The sequence below is a fragment of the Ciconia boyciana genome, chromosome 8 (assembly GCF_034638445.1).
Source record: "Ciconia boyciana chromosome 8, ASM3463844v1, whole genome shotgun sequence".
Taxonomy (NCBI): domain Eukaryota; kingdom Metazoa; phylum Chordata; class Aves; order Ciconiiformes; family Ciconiidae; genus Ciconia; species Ciconia boyciana.
Window position 1 is genome coordinate 15,984,772 of NC_132941.1, and position 13,797 is coordinate 15,998,568.

Consider the following 13,797-nt stretch of genomic DNA (forward strand, 5'->3'; position numbering starts at 1 on the left):
CTTGAGTTAATAATTTGAGGGCTTGCCTCTTATTTTTAATTTTCTAATTTCTTTGATATTTGTTGTATTAGAAATGTTGTCACTTCTCAGAAATAGATACAAGCTCCTATTTTGCTAGGCAATGTTGTAACTGCTTTCAGGCCTGTGGGTATCCAACATTTTCTGGTTTTGAAACTGGAAAAACAAGCAATTGAAACTCCTCTTCTTCCTATTCTAGTTTGGAGCATAAAAATGTTGCTTTCAAAATATTTATTGTTTGGCAATACATAGTCTTGGGACAATTTTTTTTTCTTGTATCTTAAACTTAGGGATGACTCTGAATGTTTGTTCTGAATTTGTATATTTGACATTGTTTCACTTGTATATTCTGTATCTTGTAGACATGACCTATTTTGTGATCTCAGTATTGTCCTTTTAAGACATAGCCATGGTAATCTAAGTGGATTACCTAAATCCAAATCCTGGTGGTCTGCAATTTCTTTTGGAAATCTTTCTACTTTGCTCAGTCTTTGTTTACTACTTTAATTACTACTTTAATTTTCTCTGAAATAGAGGCAGACAAAGCACAGCTATTGCTGAAAACAGAATTTCATTTAAACCTTCATATATGAACCTGAAAATACGTAATTTTAAAATTACTGTCTCTGTAGTCTTTGTTTAGAGAGAGTACATGTCAATTGGTCAATGATACTTGTAACTGCAGACAGTAAAGCTAAAATGTAATTTCCCTTAGTTGTTTTGATAAAGCAGAGTAGAGCTTCCCCCCAATACTGTTTCAAATATGTTGTCTTTTTTTAAATACAGGAGACTAAAAAGATAAGTTACTTCAGTTGCTTCTCCAGTATTTTGATCAGTGGCATGTATGGAATGGCTGTAGACTTCGTAGCTGATACTGTTTTTATTTTACAAAAAATTATAGCAAAGTTTGATTTTTTTTTTAAAATTGGTATTACCAAAGGCAAACTCTTTGTTCATGCTTTTATTTTAAGCCATCCAATTTTTTAAACAATATATAAAGAAAATAATTGGTGCAACTATATCTTCTTAATTTTTCAGTTTTATTGAAGAGATGGCTAGATGATTCCATTAGACATAATAGAATTACATCATTAATACAGATTTGAGAAGAAGCCTCCATTGAGATTGTTTTGTAAAGAGAGTTAATGAATTGCAAGACGTGTATGTGTCAGTCACTTACCCAAAGTAGCTGTGAACTGAAATAGTTTTGTAATACTTCTTGGCTAACAGTTCTTATGGATTTTATTTTGTTGGAGCAATAGTACTTCATTTCCTTCTACATGCAACAAAGAATTATAGAAAGCTTTGAGTATATATCTCTCAGAAATATACACCTCAAAACTCTAAAAGTATGCTTTTAAAAGTATTCCACCTGTGGTTACTGGCTTGTCATAACAAAAAATTATTCATTTTACTTAGGTTACAGTATAGGATGCAGCTTTGTATATCATACTTTCACATCATTAATTTTTGCAGCATCTCTTAAGTTGATGCTGAAAGTTTGGAGAGACTAATGAGAAAAGCTACATAAAAACATTGAGTAGTAGTTTTCTATGTAGTACCACTATCTGTGTTTATGGTTTTTTTGTCTGTTATTGAAAAGAAAAAATGAGATTTCTTCTTAAGTCTTTTAGATAAAAAAGTTACACAGTTTGTTAATATCAAGTTGTGGACATGTTCCCATAAACAGAATGAAAACATCCATTTTATTAGTTACTATAGATGATATTTAATGCATTGATTGATTATTCTCTGATCTTCAGAGGTTAAAAGGAGATGGCGGCTAAGAACATGAACTTGATGAGCTTATAGGAAATATCTCACTAGACTAATAAGAACGATGGAGTGTCTGGGGTTCCACGCTGAAGATCTAAGAAACACATCCCTTCCCAACATTTTATCATGACTGAAATACATCTCTGAAATAGTTAAAAACTATTTAAAAAAAAAAAAGAAAGAGCGAGCAACAACATATTTCACCATTGCTGTCAACACTTAAGAGCACCATTAAAAGAAAGAATTGTGTGTCAAGGGGATGTTGTTATTTTGTGTATTATGTTCAGCCGTAAGCATATTTGCCTGAAGAGATAGCGGATTATAAAGTGCCACTGTCTTTCATGATGGAGCTCTCAAACATTTTAATGATCTTGTACATTGCAAAAGAGAGAAATTTTGTCTAACAAGAGTTGATAATGATTCAATAATGAACAATTTGCCACAGAAAGATGCATTTCCATATTCATTTAGATATTTTTTGAAGTGTTTTGCAGAGGAAGTAAAGCTATTATGTTGGATTGGTTAGTGTTCTTCACTAATGAATTCCAGAATTATCCTGTTGATTTGTTAGTATTAAAAAGAAGGGCCGTTGCTTGTATTTTAAGTAAAACCACTGAATCCACTTGGCACCAGCATAGTCTGTTGGTATCCATAGAGACATGTAGAAAATCAGGCTAAGATATATTGGTGGTATTGTAGCTCCATTTAGACTTGATAATCTTTGCTTATTCAACACTTTGTTTTAATTACATTCTAGAAGACTATTCACAAAGATACGAGATTCTTTTCTCTGTAATTATGCTGCCTTTTAGTACTCTGCATTTGCAAGTAGAGGTCAGTTTCTGCTAGGACCTTTCAAGCATGTGGTGTTGTGTCTTCTGTTGTACTGTTCCCTGGACTTTATTCTACTAAGCTTTTCTACTTCTGCTTACCAGGAAGAAGGCAAGATCATTCTTGAGTATACCTTAAAGGGGTTTTTGTTGGTCTGTCTTGAACATTTGAAGTGGGTGACTTAATTTCTTTTGTGTGTCTGTCTTTCCACAAGAGGTAGGAAGGATTAAGGCAAAAAATTTTGTGCTCCATGTTCATCGTCTGTGTACTACACAGTTCCACAAGCTTGTACATGATAAAATGTCATTAAAAAATTTAGTCAATAGTGAGTGAAAAGATGGTGGTTGAATATAAGCTTGCCAGGTTGAAATCAGTCCCTTGAAGTAGAGAGATCATTCTTCCAAGTTTTCTTTCAAGTATACTTCCTTGTTTTCTTATTATTTCTTTTAACTAGTTGCTTTACAGTTTAATTGGGTTAAATTTTAGACCTATGGGTGTTCCTGAGCTAGCCACAAGGTTTGAAGACCTGTCAACCAAAATAAGTGGAAACTGTCATAATTGGAAACTCTGAATGTGTGGGAATGGAGGATTTTAGATCATTTGCATCTTCCTGGCCTCACCTACTCACTGACTCTGGTAGACCAGCTGCAGGGTTGTAGTTACTCGTTTATTTCATATCATCTGTTGATGTTGTAACAGTCACCTCTCTTAGTATTGTAGTGAGGTGGTGACTGTGCTCCTCTTCCTAACAAACTAACTTCTGCTTCATGCTAGGTATGGCCATGATATTTTCTTATGGCCAGCATTAAGAGTACGGAGGACCTGACAATGCTGGGAAGTCAAGACACATATCAGTCAGTATTTACGAGGGAGGGAGTAGAAGCTTGTTACAGTAATTAGAGCTACAAATGATTCAGATTGTTAATAAAAATATTTTTTTTAATACTTTAACTATTTATACTGTGAATATAAAGGGTAAGCCTGATTCTTGTCCTGACTGAAATAAATAGGTGAAGGAACCAAACATAGTACTCTCTAATGGAAGCAAGGTAATCAATTTTGGATTTTTTTTGCAGTGTGGCTTCCTTTAATGTTGGTTGTACTTGATGCATTTGAATCACTCGGGCGGTTTGTCATCAGGCTTCACAAAACAGGGTTTGCAAGTAAATTACATACATACACACACACACATATATATACACACACACCTTTTATTTTACCCTCTATTAGTGTTTAACTGTCTTGTACCAGTGTAGCAGGTGGTTAATAGGTATGTGCTGGGTAGAAACAGCTGTGTGGAGTGAAGGGTGGCAGGAGCAGAGAGGTGCTTGATGGGTTGAAGCTAAACTCCATGAATTTTCAAAGGTAGTCTTTTGAGCTACTGTGAAACTAAAGACTCATTTTGTGGATTAATCATATAAATGAGCGATCAATATCTGGATTGGGATACCTTCTCATTTTAGAGTTACTGTTCACTTAGTTGACTTGATTGCCTGATTGTGTAGGTTTGTAAGAATCGCTGTGCTTCTGCCAGTGCATGTTTCAAACTGGTGAAATTACTATGTCTAATTTTTATTGTAAAATCTACTGTTTGACTTGGAAGTTAAGCATTCCAGTTGGCTTGGATAGAGTGTTAAGTATTTTCGAAGATAAACATAAGGGGCATTTTTTTAAGCAACATGGTAAATAGCTGAAGCCTCTGTAAGCTTTCCAGTATTGATATTGTTCTTGAACAAGTGATGTAATCCTTTTAAACCTTAATTTGGGAAAGGTTATTCTCAGTAAAAGGAGAGGCTTTTGAACTTTAAAATACAATTAAAAGAATGCATGCATCTGAACTGTTTCTCAGTTAAGAATCTAACTAATCTTCAGGAAAACTGCTAGTTTTCTTCCTCAGTAACCCTTCAGTAAAAGAATTTTGGAGTTGCAGAGATAGAGCGTATTATCAAATGACTTTATGATGGTAAAGCCAAGGCAATAGTAGGAAGCAAGCGAGGGTAAACAGTTATTAAAATGGCAAATGTTAAGAATGATGCCACTATAGTTTTTGCTAGGTATCTTGTTTTAATTACCTTTTAGCAAGGGAGAGGGCAGATGCGAGTAGTGAGTTGGCAGACCTTGTATTTGTCCAAAATAATAGTTAGATTTCCTTGAATTGCCTTCTGTAGTCATTACTAATTGAACACATGGAATAAAATAGGCATCACAATGGAAATGATGTCCAGAGACATGAGTAATGGCAAGATTGATCTGAAATAACTTATACACAGTTACATTGGTATTAACTTGGAGAACGGTGGGGACAGAATATTTTGTACCCTTCAGAGAATTCATTAGGAAGGAAGAGGAAGATGTTAAAAGAAGAAAATGACAAAATAGGGGCACAACAAAGATTATGACAAGTGCTTCAGTTAATTTCATTTTATAGGAGTAGGGCAGTAAGTTGAAAGAAAATTGTCAAGGGATAGCTAATAAGCTTCCAATAGTGCATAATTATCTGTCAAATAGTATTGTAGGCTAAGAGTTCAGAAAAACTTTTCTTAGTAAAAAAGATGCAAGTATAAGAACATCCATAGTTACAATACTTAGGGGTACTGGTCTCCTGCTCTAAGACACGGGTCCACTACAAGCCATAGATTGTAAACTTCCCATGCTGGACAAGTTCCTTGAAATTCACTTTACAGTAACTGGCATCATGCAGTTTCACAGCCTTAGGTTTACATTTTATCAAATCACTTATTGTTTTGATTATTAAAGCTAAAAATATCAAGATGCCGACTCATCTGTATGTAATACATCATGGCTGCTTTTCCCAAAGTGAGTGTTGCCATTGCTTCACCCCAGTAAAGCTTCATGTTTTGTTGCTTCAGATAGGCCTGTGTTGTTTTAAAAATTTGTTTTTTCCAAATCATTGCATATAATGAATCTGGCAAATGGAAGATTTACATTTAAATTTCCTCCTAAGAATGTTGTTTTCCTTTTGGGACTTGTCACTGTGCTGAATTGCTTGATTGACACTGTTTTTATATTATATTATAGATTGGCTAAAAGCCTAATGTGAATTTTGTAGTATTTTGGGTTTTATAATGAAAATTTCAAATCCAGAGTAATGTTTAAGTTAATTTTCAATGATTTCTTCCTCTCTTCCAGACAATGATACGTATCATTTGCTTCATATATGAATATATAAAATATCCGTAAATAAATTGAGGTACCTTTTTTGTTTGTTTGTTTTAAACGCTAGGAATCCTTTTGTTCTGGGGTGTTTCTGCATCTGGCTGCGTCCTGGCTCCGGTGTGGTGTGTTGGGCAGAGGCAGGCTCTTGGCAGTTGTACCTGTACAACCTCAGACCTGACATGCTGGTCACTGCTGGCGCAGAGCCGCTGGCTGAAGCTTTTTAGAGTTGCGATGTTTTGTATCTGTTGGTACAGTTTCAGATTTACCCTTTTTTTTTTTTTTTCCCTCCCCAGGTATTACATTAAATAAATTCCACTCACACCAAAGAATTGCTCTCATCTGCTCTTCATTTTCCTTTTGTGAAAGCTAATGGGTTTCTGAGAAATTAAATTACACAGTCATTTAGTGACAGTGCTAAGTGCAGGGCATTTTTACCCTTGGGTTTTTGCTCACAAGAGCGTGTTAAGCTTCGTTTTCCCTTCTGTTTACAGTAATATTTCAATCAAATAGCTTTCCTAACATTTCTTTAAATACAGTAATACCTCAAGGCTTTCTACAAATGCGGCGGAGAGCTCGTGTCCTTTGTAACATTGTGCTGTAGCAGGTGTCTGCTTGTGCTCTTTCCCCCTTGAGACTTTCATCTTGGTCCTAGTTAGCAGCTGTGGCAGAGGGGCCCTAACAACCCTCCTCAGGTGGTGCTCAGGTGTGGGTCTGCCAGGTAGGTGCGCGGCCGTGCCTGCCTGCCTGCCTGCCTGCTCGCTCCTTCGCTGCCGCTGCTGGCAGGAGGCCTTGCGCCCGGCTGGCTCCCTGCCTTCGGCAGCTCCCAGCGCAGGAGGGTGCAGAGGGGGTGAGCAGGTGCACAGCGGTCGGCCTTCCCCCTCCCTGTCGGGGATCCGCTCACTACGCCAGTATGCCAGAGTGTTGAGGCAGTTTATCCTTAAGGAGTACAGGTAGTATTGGGCAAGTTTAGAGACTTTATAATCTCCCAATCAGTGTTGGAGTTGTTTTCAGACTTAGCCTGCAGTGCTGCGGTTCAAGGGGAAAAAACAGAAAGCTTTTCTTTCTGGCAAGTGAGAAAGTGAAGAAATCTGTCCTTGAAAATTCATCAAACTATATGATTTAACATTGTACTAGGAAGAGCTCCTGATACCTTTTCACTGGATACTACCAGTGCACAGGTACCTTCACAGGACTCATAGGAGTCTCTGTAAATCCACAGCGTGTCCCACAAGCAGAACTTGCAGTTCTGGTGACCCGCGGGCAGTAGCGTTGCTTGCACTGTGTGCTAGTGGGAGGAAAAACGGGACCTAGTGTTAATTGTGTTGGAGGAAGAGGAAATGTTGCCTTCTTCAAAAAGGTCTCTCACTTAAACCCAGAATTTTTGTCATACTAAGTATTTCTGGATTGCCAGTCTGGGAATTTAAACATGCAAGTCTGTGGCTTTTAAATTTTGAAATATTTTAGTTCTGATAAAATTTGTTCTGCAAAGCATGGTTTTTAGTTAATGCAGTCTGATACATTTGAGTGTTGATTTATTCACAGTGTACTCTGCCTCTGAAAAGGGGAATAAATAGTAATCTGATGTAATTTTTAAGTCTTGCATTTCCTCTTTGTTATAACATGTCAGTTTAGCTGCTGTAGGGTATGTTTATCTGTTACAAGGCTCATCAGTGCATGAAATGCTGAAAGGGCATATTTCTCTCCTGTGGTTCCTGCCATCCCTGGGCACTTGTAGATGTGTTCCAGTGGATGGGATCAGCTGGGTGAAGCTGTAGGATTTTAAATTTCAGTCTGTCTGAAGGCGCCAAGCTCCTTTCCAGGGAGAAGGGAGGAGGGGGTGATTCTTTCCCATACTGGTGATGTAACTTCCCCATGAGGCAGTTGCTTAGGGATCTACATAATAACTATTATCCTGTTCAAATAGGAGACTGTAGAAAGCTCACTGGTGATTAAAAGATAATTTTGTAATTTTTCATGGCTTGTCTTTGTTTTGCAATAAAGATGTTTGCTTATCGCCAGGTGCATAAAAATCATTTACTTAATCTCTATTTCATGCCATTAATTTCTTTTTCATTCTTGTGTACATGTAGCTATAGCCTGTCAGTTGCTAGCAGTCCAGTTTTTAATAAATGCAGCAGCCTGTATCCAGTGATTAAATTCTGAACTGATCAACCAAAATGTTGTAACTAGGCTGCTCATGCCAAAACAAGTGGCTTTTGTGATTTGGGGCACTATAGTATTTGCATTAATATGATTTGAAGTTGTTAATAGTTTTCTTTAGAGACTGGATTTTAGTGAGTCAAGTGTTTGTTGCTGCTGGAAACCTGATTGTGTTTAGATACACAGACACCTCAGAGGGGAACACAAAACAGATGAAATTGAATGAGCGAGCCTATAAAAGACGTAATTTTATTTTTTTATGTGCATGAAGGTGTTGGACCTCTAATACTGTTGTTTTTGTGAGTTGCCTGAGTGGCCTAGAGTGGCCATTTTCCCTGAAGTTGTAAGCTGCTGTAGGTGTGCAGCTTACTACTATATAAGCTTCAGCTATATAGTGGATTAATGAACAAGTATCATCAAAAGAAAACAAAACTTTTAAATTGATTTTGAAAATAATGTCTGGACACTTCACTTCAGTCCAATATTTCACCAAAATTTTGTTTCTGAAAAGTGGGTGAAAAGTTTTCATGTAACAGAAGTGTGCAGAAGACCAAAGAAACTGCAACTCATTCTGATAAGTGATGGTAATATCTTGCTTTATTTGCGAGGCTTTCTTGGTTGCTGTCTTTTTACGCTTTTCTGAACGCTAACAGCACTGTGGCTTTCAGATGGGTGTTCAGCTTCTGTCACTCTAACGCATATATGTATATTGGGAAGTCAGCTGAAAATTCTGCAGTTATTTATTAGGCATCCAGATGGAGGGTCACTTTGAGAAATAGAAACCTTGTTATCCTTATGTGTGGAGGCTTCACCAGGATGGCATTTGGTTGGGGTTTTTTTTTTTGGAAGACACTCACGGGGTCCCCCATCTGAAGATGAAATAGGAGAGAGAGTTGATGCATCATTTTATGTCATGTTGTGTTATATACAGGATTAAAGAAACTGAGAGTATTTGGGATTACTGCTACTGATTCCCTTAAAGAAAGCAGTAGCTTTAAGTTCAGTGATGAAATAAAAAAAGGTTCATTGAAATGGCAATGGGGAAGAAACACAGTGATTACTATTGAAATAAGTTGAGACTGATTTTATGGTTTTTCCTATAACTGCTGAGGTCTGGCCATGAGCCTTAAAGGTAGTTGGGAACCAAGTGCACTAAAATATGTAATGTGTAAAAGTAAGATGTGTAAATGCAAATTGGGATTTTACAGACCATGTGCAAAACCAGTACCATCATCACAATAACTGTAATGAAATTTTAGTTTACTACCCAATGTAATAGGGACCTCTAAAATAAGCCTGGCACTTTGGGCACAAATGCAATACAAATAAGGCATCTTGCAATTTCTTCCTCTTATAAAATAGGACATAGAAAAGCAGAAGTCTTGAGAGTAATGTGTGACTTGTTAACAGTCTTTTAAGCTTCAAGGCTGATCTCTGGGGTCTGCATAGAATACCTAAGTGCATGACTGTATCATAAATAAATTCGTATCATGTTTAAAAAAAGTTCTGCAGAGACAGGAAAGAGTGTACTTGTACACTCTTTATCAGGGTACTGCAGTTTTAAGTACGTTTTCTGCATCTTAGGAGCAAAGTGAAGTTTGCCTTACTATTTTGCTGTGATAAATAACACTTCTGTTTCTGACTGGACTAATTTCTTTCCTATGACATCATTTATTTGTTTCACATATTGCTAGTCCATTACAAGCTGTCACCTTGGATTTAATTTATATATTTATTTGGAGTCTTGAGGTACTTTCCAACTTAAACTACAGGCTGATTGACCTGCTTGAATAGAGATTTGCAAAAATTAATTCCTTACAGAACCATATTTCTTAAATATGCCTTACCTATCTTAAAAGTTGCATTGCCTTATGAACTACTGTAGAGAATTTTCTGATCATGTCACCCTAACTTCAAAGGAGTTTGCAGAAGCTCATATGTGTGTTATGCTATAGAAAGCATTTAGCACACCTTAATATTCTACTTATCAGTCAAAAAATGAGATTTTTTTGCATAGTTATAAGTTTTGTCTTTAATTTTAGAAGAGATGTTGTTTCCATATAGATGTGTTGCATTATTATACAGCTTCAAGTTTGAAAGATACTGAAATTGGTACAGATATGCAAGATCAGAAACTGAGCTCTTGCTTATTTTCTGGGATACAATTCTGTCTTACTTTGTACTTAGAGAAATGTCATCCTTTCACCTGACATGAATTAAATCTTTCTTCTCAATGATAGGTAGGTGAGGTGATTTTTTTTTTTCAGCAGTGCTATGTTCTGTGGTGAAAGATCTGCTAATATATTTTACCATCACTGAAACAGTTTTTCTTTACTTCTTCTAGGATTGATATTTTTAAGCTTAAGATAAATGTCACTAGAATTATTAGTGTTAAAAATATTACTTTATAAATAACAAAGCTGAGAAATCCACATGCCATTTTTTTTTAGGGCTCTGAATCTATCACTTTTCTGGGTACTTTGGGTTGAGCTATGACAGCACAATCTGAAGCCACTTGTTCATGGAGTGCTCAGTTTACCTTGCACTGCTATGTTGCTCTTGCCCAGCATACTGGGGATGTGGGGGTTATTTTGTTTTGTTTTGATTACTGAGTGTGGTGGGAGGAGGAGTGATGATTGGCTTGTCTTTCTGGTGCTTGGCTGCATTTCCTTTAATTTTTTTGTTCACTGCTTTTATTCATCAATGACAATTTATAAACAGTGCATGTTTCACAATGCTTTCAGCCTTGAGTGCCAAACAACTGTATGATTTTGTTTCTTTGTTTGACAGCTATCTGGCATTAAGCCCTGTGCACAATTGTAATGAATATTTTGGTCCAGTATGTGTGTATATTCTTTATTTCATTTATATTTTTGCTATTACATTAGAAATGTATCTTCCTAGAAATGTAGTTCAAAAGGTACATGGGGGGGGATGGGGGACACCCCACCCCCACCCACCCCCCCACCCCCCCCCCCGCCAAAAAACCCCCAAACAAACAAAAAAACCCCAACAACCAACAACTTTGTAAAGCTGTTAAATGAATTGAGTATAAACCTGTTCCTTCAGTATTTTGGAGCAGGGGGTAAAGGGAGAGGGGCCAGAAGAGAAATACTGATGGTTTTCATTGGTTCAGTGGCACAGTTGCAAACTACAGAAAGGAATATGGTTTGTTGGCAGAAGGAAAAAGCCCATGTGTTTCTCCAGTTGATAACCATTTTATGTGGGATAGTTTGCTTACGTATACACAATGAACAGTGGGCTGTCAGCAGTATATTTAGGATAGAGTAAAGGTAAAGAACAATTTTTTAAATATAGAGGATTTTCTGTATTGATTTATCTCATTTTACCTACATGGAAGAAAATTTGGAGCACAAATGTCTTGAACTCAAGATACTGACTTTAGCTGGCTCTTTAGTGCTTGGTTGATGTTCTGCACTATGAAGGAGGCAAGCTTCCCTGTTGGTTGTACTCCTCTGAGTTTCTTTTTTGTGTGCCTCCCCCTCTTCCCCCAGCACAGACACAGCTTGGTCTCGTGATAGAGACATCGTGCAAATGCCAGTAAACCAATGTGAAATAAAACACCAAATTGAAAGGCAGTGATTCATTGGGAGAAAATGTCATCCAGGCTCCAGTAACTTTTTTTCTTCTTTTAACCTGTGCTCTAAAGCATTGTTATTCCCTTGATAATCAATTTCAGCACCGCTGTTGAACTGAAAACTATATTTTTAAAGTTGCCACTGCCCTTCTATCTGATCTCTCCTATTTTCTTGATGATACTCTTGCGTTGCTTTCTTGTTTGTTAATGCAACACAATGATGTGTCATTGGTCCAATTTATTTCCTTCAAAAAATGCCAAAACATCAGAGGTAGAAAATAATGTAAACTTTAATTTACATTAAAAATCTGTCCTGGAATCTATAATTTTACTGTAGTTTTACTGTGCAGTTAAACCTGTGTTTTTGTCCCTTGAATGCACCCATCTGGATCAGTACACTTTTCCACCTGAGCACTTCCATCAGGCTTGCACTCAGCTGCACTTTGGGATTTTTCCTGTCTTTACCTGGCTTGTCTGTCTGTCTTGGTCTGTTGACTTTTTTGACTGTTTTAAGAAAGGCCATTTTTTATGGTTTTGTGCAGATGTGTTGCTCTTTGTAGATATATTTTCTTTTTGTTTCCTTCATCTTAAATATAAAGAAAATAAAGTTTTAAATCTGATTATGGTCAGTTGTTACTTACAGTATGGTACTTACTTGGCTCTAACACCCAACTGTTGAAATTTAGAGCATATTGTTCTTCACATTTGCTCTGTTTTTTTTGTGGTGGTTTCTCTGTGCACCTGTTACTGGCCATTGCTATCAGTGGGATACCATGGTAGAGGAGACTTTTTTCTCTTCCAGTGTGGGTCTTTTTGCTTGTTGGTGAGACATTTGTACATTCAAAACTGGTATCTTTTAAGTGGTCTTTAAGTGCAGATTCTGAACTGGGGTGCTGTGTAGTACAGTAAGTATTCTCCTTCACAGGACAGATTACTGTGCACTAGATTTGGAAGATCAAAACTGTTTGTTTTCATCTTGCAATGGATGTGCAGTAATGCATTCTCTGATCCTCTGGTAGAAGAGCTAGAAGTTGTGGTGAATGGACAAGAGGATAATAAAAGCTGCTATAGAAAAATATGTTTCAAAGTGTAAAAATAATCATTTATTGATGGCCAACCTCTAAACAAACCTGCAAGACTATGGCTTAATTACATTGGAGGAAGGAATACGAGCCAGATGTTAAAACATTCTTCGGTTAGACTCTGAAAGAGTGAGTTTGAATGCAAAATTAGTAAAAATTTGCTTATTTCTATGTTAGGTCAACAGCATGGGTTCAGACATGCTGAAGGGGAACTTCATCGTTTTCTATTGCAAAAAGCCAATTCACATACACATTTTTAGTGTCCAGTATTTTGTTATTTAAAACATGACCTTTTTACTGAAGCTTCTGAGATGTGCGTGGATGCTTTTCAGAATGCTTGATCCCTTGTAGCGTGTACCATGCTGCTCAAGGCAAGAATCTTTAGATGTCACAGTCATCTTGCCACACATGATGAATCACTTTGCCTAAAGATTTTCTGCCCACAAAGCCTCTGGGGTGGCTCTGTCTCCCTAAGGATGTTCTGTTCGACTAGCCATCTGACCTTACTCTGCTGTGACCAGTTTAGAAAGTACTAAATCCAAACTTTTTCACATTTTATTTCTGCTTGTAAATAACAAAAGGGGTCATATCGTATAAATACATATGCAGAGGACACTGCTGACCAAAATCAGAAATAAGGCACAAAAAGAACTAGTTGGGCTTTAAAAGGCAATATTGCTTTAAACTTCTTCTGTTTAAAGTTTTTTTTTTAATTTAATTTGTTACAAGAATCGTGTCAAGTGATTGTAACTGCAGGATACTGTCCAAAATGTGTTTTCCTGTTTTTTTTCTTCTTTTTGCTCTTTATTGCTAATAAAACAATGTGTGTAATGAGTTTCATAGCTTTCCTGATTGTGTGTCTCTTTGGATACATTCTTTGGTTGTATTGGCCTGTAAGACAGGATTAGTGGCAGCTGGTAATAAAATCTGAAGTTTCAAGATGCTGAATAGATATCTGGTCAACTGTCTCCTTTCAGGGGTCCATAAATTTGCTATGGGGAGCCTGGGGGACCACTCTATGAAGAACATTTTAAAAACATATCTTAGTGTTTTTAGGATTTAATGCAATTCATGCTTTTTAAATAGTTCAAAATTTGTAGCAGGTAGACTTAAATTCACATCTGTTCAGTTTTCAAATTCAGTGGTCTAAAACGA

At 36.7% G+C, this 13,797-nt stretch overlaps 1 protein-coding gene across 9 annotated transcripts in view; it reads left to right on the top strand.

The window, feature by feature from the left end:
- TCF12 (transcription factor 12) overlaps positions 1–13,797 on the top strand; it is a 175,572-nt gene that overhangs the window by 63,914 nt on the left and 97,861 nt on the right. The window lies entirely within an intron of this gene.